Source organism: Cicer arietinum, chromosome 7 (genome assembly GCF_000331145.2).
Source record: "Cicer arietinum cultivar CDC Frontier isolate Library 1 chromosome 7, Cicar.CDCFrontier_v2.0, whole genome shotgun sequence".
NCBI classification, from domain to species: Eukaryota; Viridiplantae; Streptophyta; class Magnoliopsida; order Fabales; family Fabaceae; genus Cicer; species Cicer arietinum.
Genome location: NC_021166.2, coordinates 6,327,137 through 6,341,029, shown reverse-complemented (window position 1 = coordinate 6,341,029; position 13,893 = coordinate 6,327,137).

Sequence of the window (13,893 nt, the reverse complement as noted above, 5' to 3'; positions counted from 1 at the left end):
TTTTTATTTTTATTTTCTCTCTTATGTTTTTCACTAAATATGAAGGTGACTATTTGATCCATCTTTAATAAATTGACAATTAATTGTTCTTGTGTTTCTTTAAATATTTGTTTCGTACTAAATAATATAACTCATTTTTATATTGTGTCAATACATTTTTGCAAAATCAACTTGTAATTAAGGTGAATACTATGTCTCACGTTTATAAATTTATGTCTAAACTCAATCTATATCCAATGCGAGATTCTTAACACACGTCCATCAACACTTATGCGTGGACATATATATGAAGTGTGACCCATATAGTATGATACCAGTTACCCGATAGTAGATCAACCAATATATATCAGATAGACTCTGACATTGTATTGAATTTTATATTATGTCTAATTCATCATTACAAAATCGACAACGATGACTTGGTATCAGGTGAGAGATGTCTCAATGTCTTATCTCATTCAACATGCAGACTCTTAAATTTATGGAAGTCTACACATTCATACATTCAGGACATCATCTTTCCTATGACGGTTCAAAATCTACTTATTTTAATTATATAATTTAAAATAGCACAATTAGTTAGGAAGTATTTAATTTCGATATTGTGTGCATGCATGATTAGCAACAACATTGAAGCCGGATCCTATAAAAAAAAAGTATGGAGGAGTATGAGAATTGAGATGCAAACAAAAGGGGATTATGATAGCATGTCACGTGAAGATGGGGCTGTAATAGGTCACTAAAAAGGCTAGTGCCAAATTTGCAAGCTGTCAAACCTTACAAGTGTACATTACAAAATTTCAGATCGTAATTTCGAAGCTGTGTGCTCAGTCACTCAGGGGTTACTCCGCTGGCATCTTATCTTCATCTTCCTATCACTCTAAATTATTATTACTACTTTTATTGCTTAATTAATGTCTCATATTTAATCAACTTTTTTCCTTAATTGAATCATTAATCAACTGTGATTTTAGATATATACTTCTTTGTTTGATTGGTTGATGGTGTAATAACATGGTTTGGCATATATCAACTATGGTCCACTTAGATACCACTTTAGCATAATTTCATTCGCTATTTTTGTTTTGGGAGAATTTGTGATTGAATAGGATATATGACTTAGATATGCAAATCAAACCCATTTAACTCATCATGTGTGTGGATTCAATATACGTTTATGGACTTATCTTTGGAAATAAATGTGGATTCTTCATAACCTAACGGACATTATGTAAAACACTGGTTTGTGGAAAACTATATATGATGCAAATTAACACTTGATTTGTCTACTAATTATTATCCACTATGTCAATTATTTTTTTTAGAATTTAGAGGGGACTAAGGCAGGTTTTTTTATCAAAATAAAATTATGTTTACCCTCAAAACCATCAAGCGTGGAGCCTTAGTTTCACAAAAATATTGATTTCTTCATACATTTATATATGTTTACATTTTTTAACTCTTTTTTTCAGTTAAATATGTTTTCCATTTCTGTAAATTTTGTTTTCAATTCCTATAAACTTTTTATTTTATTTTTTGTTTATGTATATCTTGAATAACAAATAGTGTATTTTTAAGGACTAAGGCTTAGTTTCGAAAACTTGTTTTTGTGATACAAATTTATACATTATAAAATATTCACTATGATGTATTTTAACCGTTTCATTATAATTGTTTCATTTGAATTGTGCAAATTATTAAAAATATTAGTTGAATTAATTTTAATAATAAAATAAATTTCTATTTGTTAAACATATTTACAAGTTTGTTGCCTTATGGGGAGGAGGACCGCAGTTACGGTTAAGACAAAAGCTATAATCTATTATGTTGGGCTTTAAGTCAATTTCACTAGCAACTAACATCACTCATATATATATATATATATATATACGTTTTCTTTCCCTTTCTATTTCTCTACGACTTTAATAATAGATATGCGTCTTTACCTTTCTACACCGATAATTAAAACTTAAAGCATTAATGGTATGGTTATTAATCGATAAAAGTTATAATTGTAAGATTAAATCAATAGTCATTATTATCTAATAATGTAACATTAATTTATAATATTACTGTACATTTATTTTTCTCCTCTCTATATTATATTTTGCTTCACTTATCTAAGTGGATCCACACATTTACATATTAAATATGATGTCGTTAGATTAAGATTAGATTATTCAAATATTATATTTCGCTTTTTTTTTTTTTTTTAATTTCTCTCATCTATTTAATTTTCTACCAAATACATGTTTATGTGGTCTTTAAAATAATATTTTTTGCTAGTTCTATTATTTTGATTTATCATAAATAGTTTATTGAATAAGGAGAATTTGTGTTGTAAGACAGATAAATTTGGATACTTATTTATTATTTTTCAAATTTAATCATACCGTCTATCTAGTTGTTGACGTCTAATATTTACAAACAAACAAATCGGTAACTTGCCCTCCCATAATCATAGATCAACTTGCCATGTCTATATATATTCTATATGACCATGGCTTTGTAATGAAATAACACGATTTTAAATACGGTGCGAAGCAACACTATAGTTTGTCTTTTTTGCATATATATATTTTTTATATGAGAATTGCTCTAAGGAAAGAGAAAACTTGAGCGCCAATATAGTTAATTTGTTTGTAATGGTAAGTGGTGTGATTTAATTGCATCCGGTAATCGGTGGTCTTTGAGAAATTAGATACTGTGAAGTTTAAATTTGTTATGTTAAATAATTAATTTAATTGATAAATATCGATAGTTAGATTGAATATTTTGTTTCGAGTTCAAATTCTGTTTTTTATTTATTTATTATTTTTTTATGTACACTTTTTAAATATTTTAATATCATATAATAATAATAAATTATATTATATTTGATGCGATATTAATTATTTTGTTATATTTTTTTGTACATATAAATTAATTTTATATTGGATCTTATGACTAAGATAATGATATTGATTTTTATTATGTTTGACGCGATTAACATATTTTTGTAAGATAAATTTCCATTGAACAATTATCTCAAAAAGATATATTTTCTTTAGATCAAAGTAGAGACAAATAATTGTTCGTAAAAGATAATTTTACAGAAAATAATCTTATTTTTTTGTCATTCTACACAAACTTGAGAGATCTAAGAATAACAAGAGTAGAAAAATTAAGAAAGAAGCAATTTTGTTTCCTAAGGTTCTAATTAAACAAGGATAAAAAAAGTCCATTCTTTTTAGTATATATTCAACTATTTTTAGTAAATCATCACATATTGAATTAGAATAAGGACACCATTGTATAAGGTACGACCATACTTGAGAATTTGGGTATTTTGCGAAAAATTTGACTTAATATCTTCTTTCTTTTTATACAATTTTTTATTTTATTTTTATTTTTATCATTTTTACATGTCAACACACACACACACACACACATATATATATATATATATATATATATATACACACTACTACTACATAAAAAACACTAATATATGAGTGTTTTTAAATCAATTTGCAAGGATTTTTAACCTCCACAGATTGTATTGTGGAATATTCAAAACCATCATAGGTACGTCTGTCGTAATATATTTGTTGAAATTTTGAGAACTCTAGTATTACGTTTATATTGTGGCGATTTTTTTCTTGGGAGGTTTAAAACCTCCACTGTGTACATAGTTTATTATTTTGTAGGCGTTTTTAACCCCTTGCATTGTGAAATTTTATTATTATTTGGAATTGAACATATATTTTTTTAGTCCAACAAGATTTATCTTACAATGAAATTTTTTCTTACAAAATATATTTATGTTCTAATATTTGACATTTTCATAATAAGATATTTGTCAAAGTACTAAACTTTTCATTACTTAAAAATATAAGTAATAAATGTGATAATACAAACTTTGTAATAAATGTATTTCAAACATTTATAGTTTTAATGTATTTCAAACATGTGATAATACAAATTACAAACTTTATAATAGCTTAATAGAAGTCTAATGCTAAAAGAACAAAAAAAAAAAAAGTCTAAAATTGTAACCACTAGATGATCCCGGTGCATCTAAAGAAAAATCAGCTCACTTGATTTCTCTTTAATATAGTAGACCCAAATAAAGCTTCAAATAAATCTCTAATGAGGATATCAAACCCCATACTTAAACAAAACAAATAAAATAGTATTTTTCAACAATATTAAATCAATTATATTTAATCCTTAGCATGTGTTGAATACCCAAGATTATTGATTTAAAAATTAGTAGTTAAATATTTGTGATGTCCCTAAATTGATGCTAAATCTTCTTCAAAAAATGGGTGTAAATTTTTAAACCCAAACTAGGATATGATAGAATCATCAAATCATTTAAAATACAAACTATTTATTAATTCGAACATATGATACTAGCAAGACCATCCCTTAAAAATAACATCTTAAAGCCTTACCAAAATTATTATTATTTTTGTCCCAACACGTTTGTGTAAGTCACTCTCTAATTATAAAAGAAACAACTTAAATATGATCTTATCACCTAGACATTATCCTTTTTCAGCTATGCCTACATATTATGCTAGATATGTGTTTGACCAATCGCGCGTATAAAAGTGATTTTAAAATGGCATTAATTTTTACTCATCAATCCACTCGATCCATTTCCTATCTTTTTAAATTTTAAGACTATTTTTAAATTTAATTTAAACTGTCTTATCTTAATGGGACAACCTCCAAAATTCAGATTACAGAATTGCATACAATCTGAATGTATTCCTCCATTATTTTCAATAATATTGTCTAATTATAAAAAAAAAATTACTTAAAATACACTTTTTGATTCATTATTTTAAGTGAAAATAGAATTTAGTTCCTTTATTTTCGAATATAAAAATTTAATAATTTATATATTTCCCGAGTTTTGGGATTTTTTCCACTATCTAATTTGAAGTTTAATTTAATGTGTTATATTACTTAATAATGTGGAATTAAAATTAACGACATATCAAAACAGAAAACGGTGAATTAGAAAAAAAATATTTATAGTAAATCAATGAAACTGAACAAAAATGTTGTAACATGATTTTCAGCCCATTCTTTGTGATCCAGGTTAATAATATTACAATCAAATATATATACTTGAACATCATTAATAAAAATGACATATCATAAGCAAACAAGTCCCAACTTGGATAAATGTACTCATATATAAAACTTGTAAAGTTAAAGAACTAAAGTCCTGATTTTATATACAAGGAAACTGAAAATCCGTTTCAATTAAAAACAAGGAGACCAAAAATATTTAAAAAGTCTATTTGACTTGAATGGAAAGTGCATATTCTTACACAAAAATGTGCTAATAACTCATTTGTAAAAAAGCATAGAAAATTGCTAAACAATCCATAGGAAAATTAAATACTCTCTGTATGATTATAAAAGAAAAATTCAATACTAGAGTTCATATATAGGACTGTTTGATATGGATTTTAAAAAATTGATTTTAATTTTGAATAATTTAGAAATTAATTTTTAGAGATTTTTTAAGAAAAACTGAATCTTGTGAAAAAAGAGGAAAAATCTAATTTATGTTTATTTACAATAAGGAAAGTTATTTTTACGAAAAATTAATTAATCAAAACGATTTCTCATTTATCCGGTTTTTAGTTTTTGTTCTTCTAATTCTTTGTAACAAATGGATAACTTTAAAAAGTAATTATAATTTAAAATAAAAAATATTTTATTGAAAAACTAAAACTTTTTTTTGACTTAATTAAAAAACTATAACAAATAGACTCGTAGAATTGAAAGATATACATGTCACTAAACATTGGAATAAAAACAAACAATTTGTAAAGTCTGAAACATCAATTAACTATCGGTTTTCATCGAATTTGCGTCCTCTATATATATATATTTAATCCATCTAACCAATTTTTATTTATTTAATCCATCTAACTTTTTCTCCTCAAATAATTGTTTATTTATTTTCTATCAGTAAAATTGGTCTTCAATAATGTTAAATTCGGTAAACGGATATGCACATGGATGTTTTAAATGTCATGGCTTTAACCCTTAATAAATTTAACAACGAGGATCAATTTTGCTGGAAAAAAATTATATGAAGATTATTGTTTAAAGAAAATATTCTAGAAATATATTTATAAGAACTAAAAATATATTTAATCTTTACATATATATATATGAATTGTTTAATGAAGTAAATTAAAAATCCAAAAATTAAAAAAATTGCAATATTTTGAGTTATGACCACTAAGCGAGTAACTCCAATATTTATGTTCTTGGTGACATGCGAGTTGGTTGGTATTGGAACAACATTTTCATCATCGAACTTTGTTTTCTTCTTCATGTGTTTCCATATGTTAGAGACTTTAGGCTTTATGGTGATGGAAAATAATTTTTCTGAGGCACTCAAAGCCAATGAATGTGAGGATCAGATGTAGTGTTTGAAGAGCGTAGGAGTGTTGAACTATTGACCTTTTCATTACTCTATAATTTTGCCAAACTATTCCTTATAAATAATTGGTTGGTTTCAATTATCATAAATGCATAAATTAATAGAGTACACATAATATTAATTAGAGAGTATAATTAATAAAAAAAAATTAAAGTTGCATTAGAAATTAAAAGTGACAATTATTTCAGAACAAATTTTTCTGCCAAATGCGACAATTATTATGAGATGAAGAGAGTAACCAAAATGATATTCAAAATCTCATTTGGGGTGATTTTTGATTTTATGTTTTGAAGTTTTCAAAAACAAAATTCAGTTTTTGTTTTGAATTTTTAATTTTAATTATGAATTGAATTTCAATTTGTTATTTTTTTATTTATTTGAACTTCGTCATCAATCCATCAAACATAAAAAAAATATTTACACATGAACATAATTAAAGATAAAATACACAAAAAAACTATATTAAAATTTAATAATTTTAAAATAACTCAAATATTTCTAAAATTATAATTTATTTAATTATAATAATTTTACGAGAGAGTAGTGGATAGTAATTAAGGATGATAGTTGAAGATGGTGGTGGTGGTGAATGATAAGAGATGATTGTGGAAGGTGAATGGAAATGATATATGTAGCATAGGAGAGAGTAGTGGAAAGAGAATAAAAAGAGGAATGCATAATGCATAGGACGTATTAAGGGAAAGTGTACAGGTTGGCAAGCATGTGAGTAAGAAGAGAAAGCAAATGAATGATCCATATGTTTCACTGAGTGAAGTTTCTCTATGATTGTGATGTCTATGTTGTAATGCTTGTCCGTGATAGATAGGAATAGGAACACACTTTCAAAGGTTTTCATTTTCTTTTTTTGTAACTTTGTATATCCGTGAATCTTCTTTCCTTTCCTCTCATGTGATTGTGATTTGTGATGTCATTTCTCTCTCATTTTCCTTTCTTTCACCACCCATTTTCTGTGTGCTTGCTCCTGTCCTCAACATCCCACTAATATTGCTATACCACGTCAGATTCACCATCTCATCAAAAACTCACTTAATATTTAACATCAATTTCTTGACATTCAACAGAACTAACTAGTATCACATTATCAACTTTAACTTAACTCTTAATATCATGTTAAAAAATTAGTTCAAAGAAAGGACTTTTAAAGCACTCTTAACAAATATATACATCCAATAGTGTGAGACTCCAATATAGATATTTGATTTATTATGTTTATATATATTGGACATATTTATCCTTACAAAATTGAAATATAAACTAAAAAATACCTCTATTTATATAGAGTTTCATAAAATTTTATCTTTTTTAACATATAATCTTAAGCTTTTTATAATATCACTTGACTTCCACTCATCATATGTTTAGAATCATTTATATTGGACCAACAACATTACATTAAGTGAATTAAACATCACATTCTAACTCAAAATCTTGAGTTAATGAGTATATGGATTCTATTACTTATATATTGTTCAACTTTTACTTTTTCAACTAATGTGAGACTTCTAATTAACACTTGATTAAGATAGAAGCTTAAATTATTAACCATATGTGTTTCCTTCATTTAAGTATGTGTTATATATATATGTATAAGGGGGATTGGTAATTTATATCCACCTATTTTCATAGTAACATAAGTTAGCAATCTCCACTTTTTAGTTTTGGATAAAAAAAAGACACTCTTTACTATTTAAAATAAGTAAAATTGAAAAGTAATTTTATAAATTATATTTTATTTATTAATGATTAAAAGAGGTGTAGACTGTAAGTTATTAATCTACAATCTACACCTTTTAATTTTTACGTGTAGATTAACATTTTTCTCTCTTTGCAAATTACTGTTTTTCCCTTATTAAAAATATATTATTACATTTAATACTATTTTCAGTGTTAAATTAAAATATTTCATAAAAAAATGTTATTTAAAGAATGTTAATTGTGAGGAAATTAAGAGTGAAATAAATATTAATTGCTAAAACATTAAAACAAATTAGAAAATCTAACTTAGATATATAGTCTAAATTACATCAATACCCACTTAATTAATTAGTTTTCTAAAAATATGGTTGTATTTATAGTCCAACATTAAAAGGTGTAAATTGCTGACTTACAACTTTATAAAAATAGGTGTGTAAATTAGTAGCTCCATATATATATATAGAAGGATTGGTGGAAATCACCGCTAGTACTAGAGAGTGAAATATTTATGAAATCTTGAAGAAGTTTTGATGGTAAAATAATTGTTGTTCTGTCCACATGTTATTGACAACAGGATCTGGGGGCCAGTGATAGACAAAAGACATTAAAATCCATTAATTGTAATTTGTCGTCTATGTTGTCTCCAAAAAAACTCTTCATACAACACCCAGCAACATTCAAATTAATTTATGCTTTATAATTTCCAGAAAAACAAAATACAAATAAAAAACCAATGGCTGAAGAATGGTTTTCTATAGTGACTGTACTAATCTTTTGTTTATTGTCTCAAATTGATCCATGTCATCATAATGTAGTGGCCTTGGTTTATCAATGACAATGCAATTCAATATGTGTAGTTGTAAACACATGGGATGTTTAGATAAACATGTATGCATGAGTATAATAATATTATAATGTTTGTGATGGAAAATATTGATTGATATATATGCAATGATTCAAGTGGCAATACATTACAGAATCAGGGGAGATCATGAATAAAATCTCTACAATGAGATGATAGATATATTTGGAAATACTCAAGGTGGTATGATGGGTGGTTTGAATCTATTTGAATTATAGTGTTTGAGAGTAATCGACAAGAAGGTGAAGCATTTATTCATTTCATATTCTATCTGGGACACCCATGGTAGTGATGTGATAAAATGATAGGGATGGAGGCAGATTTATCATATGAGAATATAAGTGTCCTCAATGCATTAATAAAATTGTTTCCTTATAATTATTATTGAATGCCATTCTTCTTGTATTTTTTTTAAAAAAAATCATTAATGATTTTTGCATAATTCCTAATAAAAATTCTTTATAAAAAAAGTTGTTTTCAATTAAAATTAGAATTAGACTTTTTTAATCTATTTTGTAATATATTATTGCAGATAAAATTTTAATACTTTTTTAAATTTAGAAAAAATATATATTTTAATTTTTTCAACAAAATATCTAATAACATTAATTATCTTAATTAAAATATTTTTCGGTGTTTTTTCTTATAAGTTGTTGAAAATGTTTATAAAGTGTTATATTTTTTTAAAATCTTATTCATAAGTCAACTCATTTACATTTCCTCAAGTCATATGTGCACCACTTGATTTATATTCTTTAAGTCTTTCATAGATATGTTTCTGATCATTATATAATTAAAGTTATTTTATGTTCTTGAATCACAAGTGTTTAATGGTGTAGATTGATTGGGTTATTGATCAACAAGAACAAAGATGAGTTCATTTTCTTTAAGACCTGAATAATTAAAATATTTCATTTGTTAACGATAATCATCTTCATTTTTTTTATTTTGAACTAAAATATCTCTTTGTTTAATATTTTTATTTAGTTGATTATATTTTAAATTTTCAGTTTTAGTGTCTAAATAATGTGGATTGGCATCTTTCTTAATAGAAATCGGAGGATGTTTGATAGTTTTTTGTATAATAAAATTCACCCTTTTTAGATTCAATATCCATTTCAATTTGTTTTTCTCTTTTGAAATGGTCATAAGGTATTTGCTATGCAACATATGCAAACAATCAACAAACAAATATATACAAAATATAAAAATTATAAAATACAAATCAACAAAGAGTTTTTAAGAAATATACGTATAATGAAACAATAACACATGATTGGTGAGTTTTAACCTTCAATTTAAATTCTTGTTTATCAAATAAATACAATACCACTAACTACTTGGCAAAAATTATTACATAAAAAATGAACTTTAGGTGATCTTCTCCTCCGCCCATGCTGAAGGCCACCCCTAAATGGAGGGGAGCCCAAATGGTGAGATAATAAATTAATAATGTCACCATACTCTACCATATTTGAATTTGATGTATATCATTATGGACCAAATTAGAATCTTAAATAAATAAGCATTCATTTTCTCACTCTTTTTATTTTTATTTTATATTCTCTATAGTGCAACAGTTATGACGAGGACCATTGAAGTTAATAATGTTCATTGTTGCATTATTTAGCAGTTGAGAAATCTCATCCTTAAATCTTATTCTTCCATTTTTTTTTATCTTTAAAAACTATATTTCTACACTAAATTAAGGGATGACGTTGGACAAGTGTTTAAAATATTATAGATATTATGATTAATATTTTTCTAAGAGTTTGACTAATATTTTTCATACCAATTATAGATATTTTAACTGATATTTTTCATTAATTATTTTATTTTTATTTGAAGTGTTAGTTCAATATAAAAGTTTGAGCATTAATACCACTTTATTTTTATAAGTAAAAGATTTATTAAAAGAAGTATAAAGGAGTCTAACCCATTTACAAAGAACTAATATTTAGTAAGATTAATAATATTGTTTAAGACAATCAAAAGGATAAAGACATCAATTTAAAACATGGTCCTAACATTGCCCACCGTTGCCTTGAACCAAGACCGTTATTGAAGTTTAACAAGGAAGAAAGTACGTCCTTGTAACATAATTTAATATTAGCATAAGCCAAAGAGACAAAGCAGTGTCACGCCAAAACAAATGAACTTCGTAAAATACTTTCTTTTTAATATTTACTATATGATGATGTTTTAATGATGGCTATTAAGGGTATGTTGGATGGTTAAGAAAATGAGATATGTATGACTAATTTATTTTATTATAAATCATATGTTTGATGCATGCAAGTGACGTGATACACTAATCAGTTTTTTAATTCTATCATGTTTGGTCTTTATAATTTTTATCCTTAATTTAGAATGGGTTACAATAATTATATTTGTAAGTGATAAAAATAAAAAAACAAATTTCAATTTATACCTATGTTTCCATCCGACGCGTTTCTCTCTCTCCCTTCCATTAGCGACGAAGAAAAGTATTTACTAATTAGTTATGATTAGTTGTTAATGAGTTATATTAGTTGTGTTAACATCACTATACACATATTGTAATAATCTTTGTCATACTATTGAATACTATCGATATATCTCTCATTTTATTTTCTGTTTTGTTGGGTTCAACTATACTTCTCAACATAGCGTCAGATTTATGACATTCATCTTGAATAAATAATTCAAAATTTTAATGGTTCAATTACAGTTTTGATTTATCTATTTTCATCGATTCACGAAATTGATCAATCTATTTTAAAAGTCGATAATTTTGTTATTTTCTTCATAATTTTTCAATTAAAAAATAACAATTTGACATATTTTAAATAATGTAGCATACGATTTTATAATATAAAATCATTTAGATAAATTAATTATTCACATGTCATTAATTAAATTATAAAATGAAAATTTTATGCATTTGAAAGTTAAATTTTTAAAGAGTATTATTGCAATTTCATGAGTGTTAATCATTGTACATAATCGTATTATATGTTATGTCACCATTTTTATTTATAAAATTAAAACAAATGTCAAAACTGTTAAATTGTAAAATAGAAAGACCAACTTTATAAATTAATAAAAGGAAAAAAAAAACTAAAACAACAATTAAATTTTTTTGTCGAGAAAATCTCAATCTCTACTATTTCTCTATGTTAAGATTTCCATATTTGATTATATAATGTGATTTCTCTACATCTTTATCTGTTTTGTCGCTACAACACGTTCAAATTGTCAATTAGTGCAAACTTTGATGTCTATGTGTTCTTGAGAATATCAAAAGATATTTAAATTACTCCCCTTTGGCTTATTGTTTCATTTGTGATGATGGAAAGCCGGATTAGACCTTATGAAAATTACTCCCTTTGCTACTGTAATTTTTCTTAAAGTATTATGGTTGTTGAGTTTGATTATTGCCAAATAGACCTTATGAAAATTAACCTCTAAAACACTCAAATTAACTTAATCAATTTTTGTTTCTAATATTTTTTTTCTATTATTAGATTATGGTGTTGACGCGGGCTACGTGGGCTGTGTGTTTCTAAAGCCGAGTCATGTGGAACAGCTTGATGGACTCAAATGGGGAAATTTTACAATGTAGCCCATATTAGACTTATACTCCCACAAATGTGATAAATTGATATATTTGGTTTTATATAGATATTAAAAGTTTTATTTTTATCTATAATATCATTTTATTTTTTCGGTAGATAAGTGAATGTCAATTTTTTTTATTTATTGGAAATTTTTTTCAATTTGTTTAATATAGAATTTACACTTTAGAATTTCTTCTTCAAATTTTCTTGTCTACACACACCTCTTTACCGTAAAATTAATTTGAAATTTTTTAAATATCAAATTTTTTTTAAAGATTTTCAGAACACACTTAATTAAAGGAAAACTAATTTGAAGTTTCCCCAAAAAACTTGAAACCACACCTTTTTTATACATACTTTTTAAAAGTTTTTTGATTTTTTATAAAGTTTTTCAATAATTTTCAAAAATATTTTACATGCTGAAAAATTTAAATTAATTGGTTCGAAAATTTTTAAATAATAAAAAAATGAACTTAAATTTATGAAATAAAAAAGAAATTCAAAAGTAAAATTGACATTTTAAAAATATTGTGAGATATATCACACCGGAGTAGAGGGTACAATTTCCCTCAAATGTGTATCGCTCCAGCCCACACTGCGGTGCTGCTTACTGTAACTAAATCATATGATTTTTTTTGTTGTAAAAAAGAATCATTTGATCATTGATTATATATATGCATTAAACCAGCAAGTACATGTCCCCTCTTGCATTGATTCTTACCCTTTTCAATGCATCATTCATGTGTATGTTTACTTTGTGAGTAGTATAGTTTATTTTTTTTCTTACAAAAAATAATGACTAAATTTGTTAATACTCCTATTTCTCAAAATAACTATCCCACTATAGTTATCATTTTTAATATTTAATTTAATAGTAGTACGGTAGTATTTATATCTAAGGATGACAACAAAATCCGCATCCGCGAGTATTCATTTAAATCCGTTTTATTTGGGTGTAGGTGCAAATTTTCCCCGAAATAAAAATTCGAGAGCGGTGATGGGTTTGGGGTGGTGATATCTACCCGTCTCCGCACGCGAACCCGCCCCGCAAGTAATATTATTGCAATTTTTAAATTTTATATACATACACATATCGAATATATTTAATATTTTTTAAAATATTAAAACTTATTATCTTATCTTTATATAAAATATTTTTTAATTTTATTATTGTGTAATAATAATTATTTTATCATATTAATTATAATATATATAATTTTTAAATTTATAATTTTATATATATATATATATATATA